General features: G+C 38.9%; 1 protein-coding gene across 1 annotated transcript in view; it reads right to left on the bottom strand.

Annotated features, from left to right (window-relative positions):
* The window catches only part of LOC122815075, a 3,014,144-nt gene that overhangs the window by 1,480,078 nt on the left and 1,512,086 nt on the right, over positions 1–21,980 (bottom strand). The window lies entirely within an intron of this gene.

Here is a 21,980-nt window from a genome sequence, read left to right as displayed (position 1 = left end):
TAAAGTATTCACATTCTCGCCATCTTTTTTAACTCTTCTAGTAACTTCTGCTTGTGCTCTTCTTTTACCTCTTTCTACAGTGTTATTATCCTTTTATCTGGGGTCTATGCCTTTTTATATCCTTAATCTGTCTGTCTCTCTCTCTCTCTTCCCCACTTTTTTCCTTTGTTTTTTTTTTTTTAAATGATCACCTTTTGGGTTATTTCCATACATCTCAACTGTCCAGATATTTGCAGAATGTCCAGATATATGCCTCATATTTTTTGTCCATTCCTCATAAAATGTGTCTTTTTCTGGCAAATCGGTGAGGATTGAATTCACTAAACAGACAGTTGAGTTCCAAAGTTTATTTTACTTCAGAAAATAGATGTTAACACAAACACCTTTATTCTAGCAACTTTCTAAGTTTCTAAGAGTAATATTTAAAATTTGTCCCTATTGTTTGGCCTTTGTCCAGATTTCTTGTGCTAACAAGTTCAGAGGTATGGCTCTCTCATCTCTATGCTAAGTGGTGCATGGTCTGATAATGTTCTCAGGTGCATTTCTGTTCCTCTTATCAAATACTTCTGCTCCTTTGTTACATACGTCTTATCTTTCCTCTGTTACACCTATCCCACATATCTTTCAGACCATTTACTTTTATGAAGCTACCTAATAATCTTCACTCTGCGTAACTACTCTGGTTCACAGCCCAACAAAAACATCTCCTCTTTATGTGACCAGATTCTAGTCACCTGCTGTATTTATTTATGTATTTCTTTATTGCTTTTGTTTACCAGGAAAGTTTGACTTGGCACAAGACCCATTTTCAGTTGAGATCCAGGGAGAAATGCTTCAATGTACAAAGAATAGTAATATACAGAATGAATGTTGTATTCTATCTTTTTTATGAACATGCATGTTAATCTGCATCTGATTGTGTTATGTTCTCTTTTTGTTTGTGATTTGAAAAATAAAATTCAATAAAAATTTAATTTGAAAAAAAATAAAAAGAATGACACTAACATTTGGAAAACAATAATATACAGTAGTCTGTATAATATTCAGACAGTGATGCACTCTATGGGAGAGGCTGACTGCAAATTTTGAGAGCTTGCAGCACTGCTCAGGTTGGTTTAATTGAGTTAGTTGGATGTTTGTGAGTATTGGTGCTGAGTAGAAAAGTGTAGGTAGAAGAGCATATTGGTAATATAACGGTTTACCTTCATGTGTGCGTATTGCACACGGGTGAACAGCAATTGTCCGAAAGCCTGTTTGCAAAGTTTGCAAAAGCCAAACAGAAAAAGGTTTGAATGTGCAATGAGCGAATGACAGTGACATTCGCTCATTGCATATTCAACATTGTGGGATGGATTGCACTATAGTGGGGGTCAGAAAATGGTCCCTTTCCCCACTATAGTGCAATCTCGGAGTTAGAATATTAAAGTACAGGGATGTGGGGGGGGCACAGCCCCCCACATGGGAGGTGCAGGGGTGCTTGCCCCCCTGCTTTACACTTCTTTTTTTTTCTTTCGATGTTTATGTTTGAAAATCAGTGAATCTGCTTTTTGATTTGATGATTTTCGAACATATGGAATTGTTGCTGTTCTGACTTTCATGGTTACGATTCGCTCATATGAACAATCGCACCACTGTGATTCAGGATTATAAAGGTAAACCTAATGTAGCATCTCGCAGTGTTAGATAGATTGGTTTTGGCTTGTAGAGAGTGCTTAGCTTTTGATGTGTTTTTCACTTTATGCTGAATGTGGAAGTCAAGCTTAGTTTGTGTGATAACTTCCATTTTGGTATGGTCAGAAAAGATAATACTGAAGGGTGCTTTTTCTTTATTGTGAGGTGTTTGGTAGTGAAGATAATTAGTTTATTTTGTTATGGTTTAGGAATAGCTGGCAGGTAGTGAGCCAGTTTTCTACAGAAGTGAAGGATCCCTGGGTCAGTTTATGTAATGAATCAAGATTGTTTGCTGAGCATATGATGGTAGAATCATCTGTGTTCTGTACTAAGGTAGCATTCTTATTGGCCAGATCAAGGTCATTAACAAACATGCTGATCAGGATAGGTCCCAGTATATTTCCTTGTGAGACACCAGCTGCAATAGGGAGGAAGGATGAGATGTCAGTGAGCCATTTTATTGCCTGGATTCTGTTAGAGAGGTAACTAGAAAACCAGGGTAGAGAGGAATTATCAAGGCCTAGACCGGACAGTTTTTGTAAGAGTAAAGGGTGAGAATCAGTGCTGAAAGCCTTGGGTAGATCATGAAAGAAAGCAGATACATGCTTACTATCATTTCTCTTTTGTGTTTCCACCATTACTGGAACCTAAAGATCACCTAAAAACAAAATCCATACACTGTGGCGACATACATCCCAACCCAGGCCCACTAAATCCAGACACACCAGACCCCAACCTAAATAATACCTTACTCCACAGAGCCAAAAACATACTCCTCATTATAAATCTAAATGTTAGAAGTATCCTGAACAAAGTCCATGAACTCCATGCCTTACTCTCCTTTTATCATCCAGATATTGTCATATTCACTGAGACCTTGCTTAAACCAGACATCCATGATAATGAAATTACAGCACCAGGCTACAATATAATTTTTATTTATTTTATTTATTTTTATTTAACATTTGTTGACCAGGAAAGTCCGACTAGGTTCCACAGATCTTGTTTTCAGTGGAGGCCCAGGGAGAAATCCTCCAGAAGCATGTCTTTAGAATGTGGGAGGAAACCGGAGTACCCGGATGAAACCCACGCAAATGCAGGGAGAACATGCAAACTCTGCACAGAAGGAACCCCAGCCGAGAATCGAACCAGAGAACCTCTTGCTGTGAGGCGACAGCATTAACCACTGCACCACTGCGCCGCCTGATTACATTTGTAATGACAGATTAGGAAAAAGGGGTGGGGAGTAGACATACTTTACAAAAATCATGTCCTAGAAAAACTAGACATCACAACCCCAGACCTAGAAAACGTTGAACTCACCCTCACTAAACTAAAACCTAACCCAAATAAATATATCAATATTATAGGATGCTATATCCCTCCAGGCAACAATATTTCCATTGCAGAAATTTTCCTAGAATGGATAGCTAACTCCCTCCCCCAAGAAAAGATCCTATTAAGTGACCTTAATATACACTGGCACAACTGCTCCAGTCAAAACCCACTCTCCCACAACAACCTATATGGACTAACCCAACTTATAATGTCCCCCACTAGAACGGACAAAAGAACCAAACATCAATCCATACTAGACTGGATACTTGTATCCCATCCTTCCCAAATATCCCTAGCAGGGTGTCTACCAGACACCCTCAGCGACCGCAAAGCTACATTTCTACTAAGAAGTAAAACTCCCCAACTGACCCAAGTAACTGTATGAGAAATTAGGAGCAAAAAAATGTTTAACCTATCCAAAGTTAACAATGACCTAAAAAGGTGTAACTGGACTCCCCTAAAAATACTTAGCCCTCAGTGAAGCAGTACTATACTTCAATACAACCTTCACAAATATACTTAACCATCACACCTCCCCCCCAGAATCACTAGAATTAAAACTAAACATGTCCCCGGCTAACTTTAGATACTAAACCATTCCTCAAAAACAGAAACAAAGCCTGGACAAACTTTTCTAAAAGCAAATCCCAATTAGATAAACAAAAATACCTTGAACTATGCAACAAAGCCAAAAAACGTATCAAAACAGACAAAATCTGCTATTACCAAAATATACAGAATAAACATATAAACAACCCAAACAAATTCTGAGAAGCAGTCAACTCTGTATTACAACCAGGGAAAACATCCACCCCCATTCCTAAAATAGTAAATAACCAAGACAATATCCCCACACAGTTCAACAAATTCTTTACAGATACTATCCAAGACCTTGCAAACAATCAACCTAGCCCCAACTACCCCACTCCAACAAAAACACCCTCTCCACCAGAAACAAAAATCAGTTACCTCAACTTCAGCTTCGACTCAGTACCTACCAAGACCATACAAAAACTACTCCTAAAACTCAAACCAACCACCCTAGACACCGATAAATTACCTATAGAATACCTTCAATGAGCTGTTGAAGCTATAGCCTATCCTGTCTCCATCCTAATAAACAGATCCATCTCCGAGTGTAAAGTACCCCAGCTTTAGAAAATATCTCATATAATTCCACTGCACAAAGGGGGTAGCTCTCTTGAACTCAATAACTATCGCACTATAGCTATACTATCCCCTTATTAAAACTTCTCGAGAGAGTAGTACACATGCAATTGATGAAGTACCTCCTAGAAAATAAACTACTATCCACACAGCAACACAGCTTTAGACCCTTTCACAGCACCACCATCGCACTTACATAATTTACTAACATCATCAATAATCACAGAAGTAACGGACTGCTCGTATCTACTACATTCTTAGATTTATCCAAAGCTTTTGACATGGTCAACCATGCAAAACATCTTCACTAACTATCCACTGTAAACCTTAGCATCTCTGCTATTTCTTGGTTTAAGAGCTTTCTAGGTGGTAGACAGCAAGCTGTAAAATGGAAAAACCAACTCTCTCCCGTATTGCCTGTCTTCCTAGGGGTTCCTCAAGGCTCCATCCTGGGTCCATTGCTCTTCACCCTATTTACTAATTAACTCCCATCCAACACTCCCAAAGCCTTGATAGTGCATTATGCTGATGATACCACCATAATTTCCACAGCCAACACACTAGACCGGGTCTATATTAGAACACTGAAGTTTCAGAACTTCAAATGTTCTAATATCAAACCCTATTAAGCGAAAACTGATAACATCGAAAATTCAGAACAGCAATTTTTTTCCTAGGGAAAAAATTTGCTGTTCCAAAACACATACACACAACACAAACACACCAAGCAAACAGCAATCCACACACACATACACCTAAAATCTTACATCTAACCCTACACTAAACTGTACATACACCACTGTCTACCCACTTACCTTAACCCAAACCCTAACCCTAAGGTCCGTCACTATTGCACACACACCTCACCCGCACTAACCCTCACGTCCACACATTTGCACACTTACCTGACCCGCGCCCTACCCCTAACTCACCTAACCTGCCCTAACCCTCATGTCCACACAATCACACACTTACCTGAACCCGACCCGTAACTTTCCACCACAGTGCTGAAAATAGCGAGGCAACAGGAACGGACAGCCGAATTCTTTCCCTAGGAAAGAATTTGGTTTTCTGTAACTTCACTATTTTCAGCTTTCACTGAATAGGGGTCGATATTAGAACATTCGAAGTTCTGAAACTTTGATGTTCTAATATAGACCTCACTAGACCTCATCCTCTCCCAAACACAAGAATGCTTTTCCCTAGCCGAAACTTGGATCACCAAGCAAAACCTCATTCTTAACCCAGCTAAAACAAAATTACTCCTCTTTAGCTCCCACAGATCTATACCCCACTCAGATAGGTTTACAATCTCCTCGAATAACAACACCACCATCACCCCTACCAATCACACCAAACTACTAGGCTTGGAAATTGACAATCACCTTAGATTTGACATACACATTTCCCTAACCATAAAAAATGTTCATAAAAATCTTGGTCTACTCTATTGAAACAAACAATTTCTCTCCAACCATTCCAAAATTACAATAGCCAGGACACACCTATTATCCACCTTACTCTATGCCTCCCCTGTGCTTACCAATCTCCGCAAAACTGACCTAACCAAACTTGATAGCTGTTATAATATGATAGCTAGATTTGCTACAGTTTCATCCTTTAGAACACATCACTGTGAATGCCTCTAAAAGCTCAATTGGTTAGAACTTCCACTAATACTTCAATTCAATCAGCTATCACTTGTACACAAATTATTACATCACTCAGGCAATACCCCAGCTCTACAACAACTACTTCAACCCAACACCACTATCAGAACCTTGATATCTAGCACCCAAAACCTCCTTAAGATTACCAAATTTAATAACGAGGCAGGAAAATCCATCTACAGCCACTATATTTCTAAAATCTGGAACTCCCTTCCTGCCCATATAACAAGCAACAACTCCTCAATCCAATTCAAGAAACTACTTAAAATTAACTTCATGAATAACAGACTAAGCTGCTGTACCTCCCCTGGCTAGTACTTCAGTATTTAGCTATTATCAACTAGATTCATAGTTTAGTTACAGACCTATATTGTCCATAAATTCAGATGTACTGCCTTAACTTAAGACAGGAGGACTAATTGTACATTCAGCTTCTCTAGAGGTAAATGAAATGTATCTCATGAATGCTGTCCAATGTACTGTCTTCCATTTTGCTCTACTATGTCTCAAGTAAGTACCATATGATTGTCATATACTAATATTTGTGGAGCCTGCCTTTTACTAATATTTAATGTATTGTCTGTTAGCTATAAAAATGTTATCATTTGGAGCTTTTCTCCCGGGCATCTGCTGAAAGTAGACTTATATCCAGTTAGACTCTCCCGGTTAACAAATGTAAAATAAAATAAATAAATAATACTGAAGTTAAGGAGTTCAGTGAAGGTATTGCGGTGTGGGCAGAAAAACATTCTGTGGAGGAGAGAGGAGTGCATTTTGTGTGATATAGTGTAGGAGTTGGGTCAAATGCACTTTTCAAATATTTTTGATAGGGGAGAGAGAATGGCTATGGGTCTGTGTTTGGTGAGTTCAGTAGAATGACCATTTTTGTGAATGAGGAGGATGCAACCATTTATTTTTTCATAACAAAGGTACATGTTACTCATTGATAAACTGGTTTATTAGAATTGAGACAGGATAACCTGTTCCTTGTTGAAATTCAACCACTTCCTCTAAGATCTGTTTTAATTCCCTTGCATTTATGTTTGGTGGGATAAAAACACTTGCTATCATTACCTTTCCCCCCTCCAGTAGCCTCATATATGTCTTTCTTTTCCACTAGCTTTATTCCTCTGTAGTGATAGGTACCCCCATCTCTGTTAAAGTAATCACCCCTCTTCTCCATCCCTTCCAGGTCTTGAAGTAATGAACTTCTCTAAGACCTCTAAGATTAGTTCCTTACATTCCTCATTTCCTATATATATTTTTGTAGCATTTTTCCCTGTGTTCCAATGTTTTGTAAAATTGGTTCAAATTTGATTTACCTTTGATCTCTCAGTGTGAAGTGAACAAGCCCCCAGGACTTAATGAACATGTTTCACTGGTACCAGTTCTCAAATTAAGATCTGCCAAGCTTTAACAAAGAATAGGCTAAGGGTATGCTTTATAGAACCAATTTTCTACAATTATTTTTTTATAACTAATTTCATACATATCAAAAACAAAAACATTGAGCTACATGAAATGTTTTACCCTGTTAGGTTATTTTTTAGGACACTTCTGTTATGTACACATATGCATTTTAGGTTTTTATTCAACATGGGGGGGGGGCAATATTCTGTTTTACCTTTATGTATAGGTATTTGTATACTGTGGATGTATATGCAACTGTTCTGAATTATTATATTTATTACATGACCTTATATATTTTTATACTAATATGGAGGGATGTATTGATCAGAATTGATTAGTACTGTATTTATAGAACTAATGTCATAGAAATTTCAGTATGAGTGTTTTACTATATCTTTAAATTTTTGTCATTTTATTTAATTGGGACAAATTACCACAACCAGGTAATTAGGAAGGAGGTATATAAGGAGGGACTGCAATGTACTTCTTATTTCTGATGAAGTCCTGGATGCACTAGGATGAAAACGTGGTGTCTTTGCAATGTTAAATAAAATAGACTTTTTTGCTCCTTTCTATGCTGTGTTGGTGGCTTCGTTCTGCTGGTTCCTAGGTGCTTTATTTTGGATGTTAATCATTTATGTTCCAGGTTAAGAGTTTCAGTTTTGACCCCCACTTTCTTTTAACTACCTTTTACCTCATATTCTTTTCTTGTACATCTCAATTCACCATGTGCCCTGATACCATTCTTATGATCACCGCTCTTCAATTGTGCACTATTTCTTTCTTACCTTTTCTCCTTTTTTTACATCTTTTAACATTTTAATAACAAGAACAACTTTCAAAACCTAATTTAACTATATACATAAAATTCTAATTTTACCCATTCACTTTCTTCCTATGACTTTTGTGAGCCAGCGTTCATTTATGGTGTTTTCAGTCCTCCTGTTTGTGTTTTCCACATTTGTCACTATACATCTCTCTGTCCTCTTTCTTTTTATTCCCTCCTTCCACACTCTCCTTCGATCAGCCATCTGATTTTTATTTTTCTTGATGGTTTTTATTTCATCCTCCATTCATCCCCCTTCCTTTCCTGCATGAATCTGTCGTTCATGTCTTTGCTTAGTAATGATACTTTGTATTTCATTTCTCATCACTGTATTTCTTTCTAATCAGAATTGCATGGTTTATGCAGTGTAGTACTGCCCTATCTCCTTCTTCTCCTTTCTAGGCAAAGATATATTGTATTTTATTTGCTTTTATTACCTTTCCTTCAGACCTGCAATATATCTTTTTTTGTGACATAATACATTCCCCACCATTTCCTCCTTAATAATCGTCTTACTTTCCAGAGAACCTATTTATCTTATTGGCTTCTTTCTTATTGGTCTTATTTTGACTGTCACTCTACCCTACCCATCATCTTTCTACATTTACTCCCCTTCCACCCACACATACACACTTTTACCATAGACCCAGTATCCTGTTGTGTTTTTGTGTCCTACATCCAATGTGATGGACCTTAATGAGGGTTTATATGTCTTTTTATTCCATGTATTTAGAACCATCATTACTCCGCCTATTAATCTCTGTTACCCTTCATCTTTCTGTTTCTATTTTATGCATGTAATAAGACCAGGGAAAGGGACAGCTTTATCATATTACTAGTGCTTCAATATGCTTTGCTAACACTTTTATCCTCACTATTTTAAGTTATTTTCATTAACGCCTCTCTACACAACACGCTGTAATCTCTTCTGGATTTAAATTGTTGCACTTTTTAACTAATATATGAAAATAGTCATATGTTAAAGTGCTTTTACTTTGTCTAAATCAAAGCACTGTTTTTATTTGCACTTGCAGTGAAGAAGTAAAAAAAAGTACATTGTATACTTTATTTTGTAAGTCAATAAATGATGATGTAAACCACAAACTTCAGCTTCTTTTAAAGCATCTCTTGCCTCCTTATTCAATTTTTTTCTCATCAAATTTATATTTATATTTGTTGAGTCAAAATATTAGTTACATTCTTTACTTTTAGAGTCAATAAACAGGGAAATAATCAACATAGGATGTCTTGCCTTTTTCAAAATGCTTCCTTACTATTCAAATGTTATCCCACTTTCGTGAGTCTGTGTTCAGATTTGCTGCTCTCCCTGTTCTTCCATTTCTTCTATATCTCCCAAAATAGGATCTATGGATGGCTTCCTTCTTAATTGCTTGCAGTGCACCCTGGATCTTTCTCAACTGCATCTCCATTTTTTTCTTCTTGTCCTCCATTTTTTTCCAAACAACAATAATGGTTTCAATGGCCAGATCTCCACTGGGTTTCTTCCCTTGTGTTGCCTATTGTCCACGTAGTGGTGCAGTGGTCACATTGTTGCCTCACAGCAAGAGGTTCTCCGATTTGATTCTCGGCTGGAGTGCCTTCTGTGCGGAGTCTGTATGTCCTCCCTGCATTCGTGTGAATTTCCTCCAGGTGCTCCAGTTTCTTCCCATGTTACAAAGACATGCGTCTGGGGTGTTTCATCCTAGGCCGCTGCTGAAAATTGGCTCCGTTCCAAGTCGGACTTTCCCAGTTAACAAATGTTGAGAGTTTCATAGGTGTGTACTGGGCTAATGGCCCTGGAGCCTTTACAAGCCTAGACCATAGGATTACGCTGGCATCATGCCACCCGACCATAGTAACTGTGCCTCAGTCAAGCAGAGCCACTGGAGTGATCCCTGGGGTGAATTTTCTATTTCCCATCCACTCATCAAGATTTCTCCTGAAGAGGGCCAGTGAGGTGCTCTGTTCAACATGTATGGGAAGTCTATTCCATAGCATGTGCAGTCTCTGGGTTATGAACCTGTCCCTCCAGCATGTTCTGTTGATTGTAGTAATGAGGTTGAGGTCTCTGCAGCATGTCATGCAGAGGGATTGGGATTAGTTTAGATGTAGCATTTCTAACAGAACTGGGTCAGATATGGCTTTGTAAGTCATGCAGAGATCACCTCTAAGTAGTCGACATGAGACAGAGAATAGTTGGAGTTTTTTGAGTCTGTCCATATAGGACAAATGTTTAAGGCCTAGGATCCTCTTTGTGAGGTACATTTGTGGCCTCTCCAGTTGTTGCAGGTGTCTAGTGAGGTACATGCCAAATGGGGCACTGTACTCGATGATTGGTCTAATGAGGGAAGAGTAGAAGGAGACAATGACCTCTTTCTTCCTGGATGCAAAACCCTTAGTAATGAGATGTGCCACACAGAAGTACTTTCTGAATGTGGTGGTCAAAAAAGAGATTGCTGTCAACCTGTGTTCCCAGATCTCTTATAATGCCTTCTGTGTTCAGTGGACTACCATTGATGTGGTAATTCATGGGAACCGGATTTTTCCCAAAGGGGATGATGACACATTTTTTGGCATTGAGCTTAAGGCCATGGTTCTGACACCAGTCTTTGATCTTGGTGAGACCATTCTGTAAGATGTCAGCATCACTTGGGGAGTTAATAATAGCTCCCAACTTGGTCTTGTGTTTACCTGGACTTCAGAGAAGTATATACCAAACAGGAGAGGACCCAGGACTGAATCCCGTGGGTCACCACTCATGACTGGCCGGCAGTCTGACTTGGATTCAGCTACTTTCACACTTTGGGTTCTATCTGTGAGCCAGCAGTAGTGATACATGGGTTGATGCCTAGCTTAGTGAGTTTTTCTATGATTATTGAGTGGGGAATGGTATCAAAGGTCTTGACCAGATCAAGGTAGGCTGTATGAACCACCTTGCCTTCATCCACAGCTCTGCTGACTGATGAAAATAAGTCAACCAGGTTGAGCAGGCATGATCACCAAATTGTGTGGGATCCAGATATTGGAGATTCCCTATATCCTTGTTTATTAGGTCCATGATGAAGCGTTCCATAGCTTTGCATATCTAACTCGTCAGGCTAATGGTACAATAGTTCCCAGGGTCTGTAGTCACTCCTCCTTTGTGGAGAAAGATGATTGTAACAGTGCGCTATTTGGTAGGGACAAAGCCTGAGGTGAGGCTGTGACTGAAAACGGCACACAGGTGAGGTGCCAGTTCACTCTGTAGTTCATGTAGAACACAGCCAGGGATATTGTCAGGTCCCACAGAAGCTGTGTTCTTGGCCTTGGACAGTGCTGTTTTAACCTGTGCAGCAGTACTACTGGGTGCCTGGCAATCTACTGGTGTTGTAATTGGTCCTTTGGGGGGAGAGATAAAGTTGGCACCGAATCTGTCTACCAGTATATTGGCAATAAATGTTGGCTCGGTATAGGAGGTACCATTGTGCAGCAGCTCAGAGCAAAACTGGGTATTGCCATAGAGATTCTTTACATAACTATAAAAGGCCTTGTGGTTGTCTTTACTATCTGCTGCAACTCTGTTTTCATAGCTAGCTTTAGAGGATTTGATGAGTGATCTCAACTTTTTGTTGAGGCTGATAAGGGAGTTTTTCCAGCCTTGGGACGTCACCTTATTCCACATCTTTTTTCTCCTTCTGTTGTAGAGTTTGTTTATGGCAGGGGACCACCAGGTTGGCTTCCTTTTTTTTTAGGAAAGCATCTTGGTTCTATTGGGTATGGTGAGAGCCATGCATTTGTGTACTTGTTTGTACGGTGCACTGGTGTATGATTTGTCAGTCATGCAACTATTCTCCATTTGCATGGGTGCCATGAAGTTAGCCACCTCTGTTTTTAGGATCCCAAAGTTAGCTTTGCAGAAGATTTTCATGGTGGTTACCTTTGCAGGGGGGAGGGGTAGAAGGGATGTGGACTTCCAAGGTGATTAGTTTGTGATTGGATCTAACTAGGGAGGAGTTAACTATTGGTGTAGAGCAACGGTTGCCCATGTTAGTAATGACCAGGTCAAGGATGTTGCTACCTCTAGTGGGGGTAAGAACAAGCTTGCTGACAGCATTGGAATTAATGAATTCCAGGAAACATTGAGCAAGTGTATTGGTACATGAGTAGTTTTCCCAATTAATGGAGGGGTAGTTGAAGTCACCCAATATGAGAGTGTTAGGTTGGACCCTAATATTCTCCAGGGTGCTTAGCAACGTGGAGTGTGAGACTTGAGACATGGTTGGGGACCTATAGCAGGCTATGACCTGAATCGCAGTTTTACTAAATGTTAACTGCACCTGAAGTATCTCTGATGTGTTATTTTGGGCTACCAGTCTGGAGGTGTGCTCATCCTTTATGACTATGGAAACACCACCACCTTTGGAGCTTCAGTCCAAGTTCTGGAGCTGAAAGATGTGGAATGAGTTATAGCCTGGTAGTGCAGAGGTGCTTTCTGCTGCTTTGAACCAGGTCTCTATTATAGCACAAATGTCGATGTTCTCCATTTTAAGGAGTAGTTCGAGCGAGTGCATTTTGAGATTTAGACTTCTAGCGTTGAGCAGCATGACCTTCAGATTGCATTTGTTTGTAGCTGTTATGGTGTAATTTGGTCTTTAGAATACCACCTAAAAAAGGCATTGTAGGGGTGGCAAATAAAAATAAATAAAATTTTCCCCTTCTTGATGTGTCTGGCTATATTTGTAGCTCAAGGATTGTGGTTTCTGGATCTAAAAATGTTTTTCCACATTTAAAAATAAATACTTTCATTATAAATGGATACAACAATTTCAATTTCAAGTTTAAATTTTTTCACACTCTAAAATTTTTGCACACTCTAAAATGATTGGAGTATATTGTCTACAGACCACCCTCCTTTGCTTTTGAATATTGGCTAAAACATTGTCCACCCCCCCTTATGCCTTTTTTAGGCAATGTCATACTGACAAGACATCTGCCATACAAACTCAAACTTAGAAAATGTAATGGTGTTACTGCTCAATGCCAAAAGCCTGAACAAGAAACACCACTCCTTCCAAGCATTTATTACCTTGAAGAATACAGACATCAGTGCAGTTGCAGAGACATGGTTTAAATCTGCAGAGAGCACCCCAGCAGTGCAGGACTACATCTTCTACATATTTAGACCAGCTGCTGCACATGCTGGGACTAAGAGTGGAGGTTTCCCAATTTATATCAAAAATCATAACTCAAGGCTGGTCAAAATCACCAGAGGCAAAATCCATAACATATGCTTCCAATCTATAGATCCCCCTCCATTACCCAGGAAACCAATGACACATAATTAAACTTAACAGAGTTACTCACCATTCAGTTCAAAACCATATTCACCGGTGAGCCCTAAATTTGGAGGCCCAGAGATTCCTAGACTTTGTCAACATAAGCACCTTGGACCTGATAGTTCATGCACCCACTATAGGCAAGAACATACTGGATTTATTCCTCACTAACATGGAAGAATGCTGTCCCCCAGTTTAATAAGGCTGGGAAATAAAGCTGTCTCCTTTGCAATAAAAACAAACCTAGGGAACCTTAATAACCCTGCAACATTCAGGAAGTATTCTAAGGCAACCATTTTCCTCCTAAGTGATAATCTGGTAAAGTTTCAAGTCCTCCAAGCCCTGAGAATGCTGCTGCCTATATGGAATTGTTCAATGATCCCCTGTATAGTCATCTCAGTACATGCATCGAGATAGCTATGCCAACCAGGAAAAAACACAAAACAAACACAAGAAACGAATCATCCTGGTGGAATTCCAATATAATTATGTTGTACAACCAAAGAAATAAACATCAGTGCAAAAATAAGAAAGTGTTATACCCTGTAGCATAAAACATCTCTCATCAATCTAATTCTTTGAGAGCAAAATAGTATATACTGCCTACCTTGATTTGCTCAGATATAAACCCCTATGCCACCTGAGGGATAACCCCGGTGGCTCTCAGATAGGATCCAAGAAGTTAAGATATAGGAGTCCACCTACACAAAGTCACTGGTAACTAAAGGGGGTTCCTCATGGCTCTGTGCTGGTCTATCTCCTTTTTAGCATCTACTTTTCTGAATTCAAGGCAATATCAAGGGGCATTGGCAGACCAAATTTGCTGAGGACTGCAAACTTGGTACTGTCATTTAATCCCCCTAAGATGCAAATATCCTCTAAGATCTGCTGACTCAACAAATAACTGGTGTCAGAGCCATGGTGTGGAACTCAATACCATGAAAATCCATAACGGTATCTTTTGGGAAGCTGGCCAGACCTGGAAACTACATCCTTAATAACAAAGTAGTCAGGGATTTAGGAACAAGTGTGCACAATAGCCTGGCTTTCAACCATCATGTGTCTATGATAGTAAGGAAATTATTCCATGTTGCACCATTTATAAGCAAGGGTATAGCATCTAGGTTTAAGGAAGTATTCTTTCCACTATATTCAACCCTTATCACACCAATCGAGTGCAATGTCTGTTTGGTATGTACTTGACCAGACGCATGCAACAACTGGAATGTCCACAGATGTTCCTCACAAAAATGATACAGGGCATAAATAATATGTCCTACATGGATTGCCTCAAATCCCTATCTCTGTACTCAGTCTCCTACAGACTACTGATGGCTAATCTATGGCTGCCATACAAGGCATACTTGAATCCCCACTCTGATGGACCCTCTACATGTCTGCAAAACAGATAGCATCAGTAATACCCAATAAAATGACTTAAATCTTGCCTGCAACAAAAATAGAACATGTTGTGCTGACAGATATGGGCCTCAGAGAATACCTCTTGTCTGGAATAGGCTTCTCATCCATGTGAAGCAGAGTTCTCACCTAAACCAATTTAAATGTGATTTGGACCAGTGGATGAGGAATCAGAAATTCACCCCTGGTCTGACGCATCTGTCCCTAATGGATATAGGTAGCCTGTAAATGCATGACCACCCAAGCCCTAGTTTATGCCTTAGAATAATGTTAAGGTCCATAAATTTGTCAAATACAGTTGTTATGCATGGCTAGGCTTAAAAAGGCCCCTATGATTATTAGCCCATGAAATTATGAACTCAGAAAGTCTCTTGGATGTACATATTGTTTTGTTTTTACATTTGATTTTTTTTTTTTTTTTTTTACAATCAGTTGGTTTCATGCTTTTATTTGATGTCAGGGTACTTCTTAATAACTTTGATGTATATTTCCATATGCATTTAATGTACCTCTTAAATATTCCTTTTCAGATTTCCTTGTAGCACTTGATGAGCCATAATGAATCCTCTCAAGTGTAGGGCTGTGGCATATACTCCTCATGCACTGTATGTATTGTGTAGTTGTAAGAGCTGCCTCGCAGGTCCAGAGTCTGAAGTTTAAGCTTAACTTCTGTTAACTTTCTTTCTGGCACCGGCATGTTATCTCCATGTTTTTGTGCATTTTCTTTGAATAGTCTACTTTTGGGCAGTATGGTGGCACACTCTAAGATCTCTGTCTCCCACATTTGAGATGCAGGGCTCTGTCCTGACGTCTATTAACTATATGTCTGGTGTCTGCAGACAAATATTGTACCCCCCTTGGAGTAACACCAAAAACTATTAAAATCAATCAGCTTCCATTCATAATGTGGCATCACCCTTGGAGAAGGTAGAATTTTGCTCAGTGCTAGGATCATACCAGCCTGGGACACATAAACCAACAGCTCCATCAGTTCTCTCTTTATACAGTTCAGGGAGGTACATCTCATGTCATTTATGCCCACATAGACTATGACTGAGTCATACTGGTACTTGTGGTCCAATGATGTGAGTGCATGCATTATTTGCATAATCTTGACCTCTGATAGACAGCTGACTGACTCACTATGTAGTTAGCTTTGTGAGTAGGCAATCTCTGTTTCTTTCAATAGAGTCTCCTATAAACAAAATGTTGGGTTGTGTGGTGCTATGCATTATGGCTTTGAAGTTGAGAAAACATGGGATATAGCAATATGTGTCTTGTTTGGTATTGCTTTTGTTGAGTATTCTAGAGGCTGCTGAGGACACCTTTTTAGAGTGCAGCATCTAGGAAATATTTTGTTGTTTTGGGAGATTACATTTATGAGCCTTAGTATACATGAGTCAATGTGTCTGGTATGTATCTGCATTACAAACAATGTGTTTGGTATTATAGGTGCTTGTATGTGAGAGTCTTGCCTCCAGTGATGTATAACTATATCTCACACATAACAAATGCATTTGCTGGAATATTAAGTGGCTATCAGTATACATTAAGCAATCTCTCCATTGCCTGAGGATGTCCATATCCACCAGGCTAGTGGCAGAGATAGCAGAAAAGTGTATGTCCATGGCTACAGGTCCTTTTTATGGGGTCTACAATGAGATGGTATTGTGGAGGTCTACACCTGGTTAGCTTGGTTGCTCTAACAGTGTAGGATTCCTATCAAGAATGCATAAGACCTAGCTTGAGGGGTGGGTGCCTCTCAGTGTGCAAACTAGCTGCTTTCTGTGCAACTAAGTACTGAGGAATTTTCAGGAGGATTTCTACAAAGAATATTCTATAATATCCAAGAAACTTTAATGAAGATAACAGTGAGTGCTTTCATCCATACAAGACGGCATCACACTATTACAAATAAGAAATTACAGATGCTTAAAAAGCAACAGAAATATATGAATCGTGGCAACCTAATGTTTTAAACCCCTACATTTAAGAAATAAATGAATCATTTCCATGATATTAAAACCTGCAAAGCAATGTGCATTTACTTTGACTTGCCAGATGTATTATTTTCAGTCTAGCAAGTCTTTAATAAATTATTTTCTATAAATGGAAACTACCCTTTCCAAAACCTCAAACTTAAATTGCTATTAGTACAACATTTGGCAAGCTTAAACAAATCATTGCTCTCATCACTGATCCTAATAGCATTAAAATGTTAATAAATGCATTTTCAGAGTGTTCTAGAAATGCAGCCAGTATAAAATCCTAGCAAGTGATACATATGGCCAGATACATACAGCCATACAAAGTGCAAGTAAAAATACCAGGAGTCTGTATTATCACACTTATTTAAACAAATACTATCAGAACCTGTCAACAAATGTGAACAAATGTAGTAATTCCCATAAGTTCTCATGCCTCCATTTAAAATAAGATGCCTAGCACTCTGGTTGGGAATGCCCTTAATGATCCTCTCTCTTAAATGTACAAATTCAGGTTTTACTCATGCTATCTCAGATGTAGCAAGAAAAACACTCCAGGTATGTACTAGCCAATTTCCCTTTTATGTGCTCAAATTTAACTATCCCAAGGTCGATGATTATAAATCACCCCAATGAGAATAATTGGGATCATACCATTGATAATCACAAATTTTATAAGGAACAGACCAAAAATATTAGGCAAAAATCTGGACAGTTGAGAGGTGCACATCTCAGTTCTGCACTCTATGCTACATGTTCTGCATATAGCAGCTTTGTTTATCTGTCTCCTCTGACCTGTTTGCTAATGTAGTCCAACACCAGTATGAATAACAGTGTTCTCAAAGCTGAAACCTGATGTACACCAACTCCCACTGGGAACCCCACTGTGAAACCAAACACTGTTCATACTTGAGTCTTTGGATCCTTGTACACAGCTGGCACTAATTCTACCAGTGTTTCTTAGACTTAGAACTACAACAGACCTGCCCAACTCAGCTTTCTTGGGACCATGACACATGCTTTCTCCATATCTAGGAATGCCCAGTTGGACTCTTTCACATCTCTAGCATCTTCTCCACTATCTGTATCACTGTAAATACAGGGTTAGCTGTGCTACATTTTGATCTGATTCCAAACTCTTCTGCTCCCATCTTACTTTCTACTACTCTGCACATTCGCTTATCAATCACCCTCTCTAGAACTTTCATGCAATGTGACAGGAGTTCCATACCTCTGTACTGTCCCCTTTATTCTTCAACACTGGTACTAGAATACTTATCCTCCAGTCATATGGGATGCACCTTTCTCTCCACAATGCTATAAGTACCCTCAGGAACTATTTTTCCCCTATCTCACTCAGCAGCTTTATCATAGCTGCTGTAACCTCATCTGAGCCTGCAGCTTTCCCTAACTTCATTTTCCTTAGTGCTGCTATTAAATCTTCTAGGGTGGGCTCCTCCTCTTCTCTCAAGATGGGCTGTGTTTGTGACAGTAAAGCTTCTGTGTTTTTTTTTTTTTTCATTCATAATCTGCTGTATGTACTCTTTCCATCTGCTTTTGATGTCCTGTGGACTGGTGAGCAAGTTGTTGCTGGCATCCCTTATGAAGGCTGTCTGACTGTCTTCTTTATCTTTCTGTTTTTGCCTTACAACTTTATATAGTTTCTTTGTGTCATTTACTGTCTCACTTTTCAGAAGCTGTTAGAATGCCTGTGATGCCTTGTTCTTTGCAACTGCAACTCCTTTCTTACTCTTATTGTTAGCCAACCCATATTCATTCCCAGCATGGTCTGCCCTTCTTTCTCCCACTTTTGATGACTTCATGGACTTCTGCATTCCCCCACCAGCTTTCCTTATGTGTCTTATTTCCACACCTGGCTCAGTCACATATATGTTCTGTAGTCCTCACACATGCTACTTTGAGGCATTAACATTCTTCTTCAATGCCACCCATTTCTTCTTCTTCTTGAGGAGCTAGAACCCTGAATTATTCTTTAAACTGTTGTGCTTTCTCTCCAGTCAACTTCCAAGTCTTCAGCCTTGTCTCTGTTGACGTTAGAGCCTTCTCTGACCACTGCTTGCAGCTGATTGTGGCAACCAGTGGTTTATGCTGTGGGCTGACTGTTTCAGTGGGGATGACTATGCAGTTGTGGATTCTACCCCACTGCCCTTTCCTTACTAGGAGGAAGTCTACCTAAGTTGCATGTTGACCACTCCTGTATGTGATATTTTGTCTGTCTCTCTTTTTGAACCATATGGTGGCTACTATCAAATCATTTGCCAGACATAAGTATAGAATGGCCTCTCCTTCTGTATTCCTGTTGCCCCACACATGTGGAGCAGGCAATCCTCATATCCTGCTCTGTCTGTCCCAGTATGTGCATTTAAGTCACCCATTATCAGCACCAATTCATGCTGTTCTGCTTTATTTAGCAGGTCCTGCAACTGCTGTCTGCATGCACTGTTTTCCTCACTATCACAACCCTGCTGGGGGGTATAGATTGAGACTATGAAAACTGCCCTATCATTAGGCTGGAGTCTGATTGCCAAGAGTCTGTCCTAATTCTGATTACATCTCTCACTGCCTTCCGAAGCCCCCCCACACCACAATCATTTCTAGCCTGCTCTCCTGAATAGTAGACTCTGGATTAGAACCCAAGTGTCTTTGCTACATAGCCCATTCATCTTGTCTCCTAGAGACATAGGATGTCCAGTGTCATGAAACATTTAAAAGGAGATCTTTTCCTTGGTATACTAAGATAAAAGTTGCTAGCTAGTCTGGTTAAAAACACAGTGCACAAGTACAGGAACCATTTTGTAACAAACACTGTAATTTTACTTGATGGTTGCAATAGAAAGTTAAGATGACCATTAACTTTTCTTATATTTTCAATTAAGGATGCTCCCACTCACTATAAATATATTAGATTGTATACAAGGTACTCACAAGGAGTAGTGATACAATCCAGAACTAGTCACGACTAACAACCAGCTACATACGATTGGTTTATTTTCAAATGAATTCCTTTACAAATGGGAAGTCTCAAAAATGAAAGCATATATGGACTCTTAAAAAGAGATATCTCTTAAAATTATTATTGCATTTTCAGTTTTATATTTCAACTTAGTCTTAACCCAAAAAGTTGATGACCTCTAGAAAAAAGTCACACTGTTAGACTGTTTCCGATAGTAGAACTGACTGGCTGCAAACCTGATTTATTTTATTTATTTATTTACATTTTGTTTGGTCCTTATGGGCTAAGCCCCTCTCAGAGAGGACCCAGAAAAAAAATAGATTAACATAAAATGTGCATAACTCATCATTTACTCAAAAATGGGTAAAGTTAAAGCAATTGCTGGTCAGTAGGAGGTAGTACTGTAGCAACATATATAAATAATTGCTGTGTGAATATATGGTGGCACGAGAAAAAAATTAGGTGAGAGGAGGGTTATTAATGAAGACCATATGGGAGACTGACCTAGAGGAAAGATACAAAAATAAACAAAGATGGGCAGGTTGAGATAATGCAGGTTGGAGATGATGATATAATTTGATCCAGTTTGCATAAAATTATCATTAGATGATGCCATATATAGGGCAAGATAAGGCAATATTGAGGTATAATTGACACGCGTTTTTGAAGTATATACATTTTCTGAGATCACATAGGTCCTGAGGTACAGAGTTTCAAGGTAAAGTGAGAAAATGGCTTGGAACATAGTTACACGTCTTAGCGGATATTGACTTTATCTGAAGAAGATTTTTGTTGGCTAACCATAGGTGTACTAGAGAAGTAAGGTTGATAGTGAGGAGCATATGCAGTTATGTAGCAGTTTGTGAGTAAACGTTGGATGGAGCTAATTCTGTTTGTGAATGACATTCAACATAATTTGTTCAGGATATAACAAGTGCATGATCTAGCCAAAGGATGTGAGGCAAAATTAGCAATTTTGTAATATGTGAGTTGTACTTTGTGGAAAAATTACATATTTAGGTTGCCAAAGAATGGGGTTCCATATAGCAGTTTAAGAATAAGTTCAGAGTTTGTCAAAGTTATCCTGCTTGATGGGATTAGGCAATGATTTATCTAATTTAGGGTTCCAAGTCTATTGTACATATCTTGCACTATATTGTCCATGTGATATGAAAAGAGTTTGCTGTTGATTGTGACACCTAGATATTTGTAATGGTCTACAGCCTGGATAGCAGTGTGGGTGATGGAGACAGACAATATTAGTTCAGTTGTTCTTTTTTTGTACATAAAATGTATGATTTGTTTGTATTTAATTTGCAAAATGTTTAAACTCATGAAGCCAAAATGCAAGTGTAATGATTCATTTTTGCATGTCTGGGAACACTTTCTCCATAGTATGTGCAGTACAGATGATGATGATGATGATGATGATGATGATTATGATGATGATGATGATGATGATGGTGATGATGATGATGATTGAGGATGATGATGGTGACGATGATTGATGATGGCGATGATGATGTTGATGATGATAATGATGATGGCGATGATGATGATGATGATGATGGCGATGATGATGATGATGTTGATGATGATGATGATGATGATGGCGATGATGATGATGATGATGATGATGGTGATGGTGATGATGGGCTTGCCTGCATATTGTCGTAATTTAGTACTGTCACTATGATGAGACATGCCTTATGTAAAAATAATGAAAAGTAATGCACCAAGAGTGTTACCTTCAAGTACGTTAATGTTAGTTTTTATTTTGAAAGTCATACATCTAGTGCATGGTCTGACTTGTTTTGGTTAATTAACGTTTTAAACTAATAAAATATCGTGTCTGAGCAGCCCACATCTTGCAACCTGCAAAGAAGTGAGGTATGTTTGGCTATGACAAGGCTTTTGAGAAGTCAATAAATAGGTCTGCTGCAAGTTTTCCCCGAGTCACATTCAAATGTAATGACGTCTGTTAATTCCATTAATGCTATTTGAGTAATATGGCCAGTCTGAATAACATTTTTCTCCATTTTCTGTCTGAATAATTGGTATGTGTCATAATTATATATGATTTTTCTTGGTTTGATATATATGGAGTATGAGATGGCGAAATGCTAGTGTTATGCAATGCTCCCTTTAAGGTATGTGGTCTGGATTCTAATACTGCAACCACTTCTTCCAGTGAAGAAATATACG

This window comes from Protopterus annectens, chromosome 11.part0 (genome assembly GCF_019279795.1).
Source record: "Protopterus annectens isolate FY-2018-M chromosome 11.part0, PAN1.0, whole genome shotgun sequence".
In the NCBI taxonomy this organism is placed as follows: domain Eukaryota; kingdom Metazoa; phylum Chordata; order Ceratodontiformes; family Protopteridae; genus Protopterus; species Protopterus annectens.
This window is presented reverse-complemented; position numbering and strand designations above follow the sequence as displayed.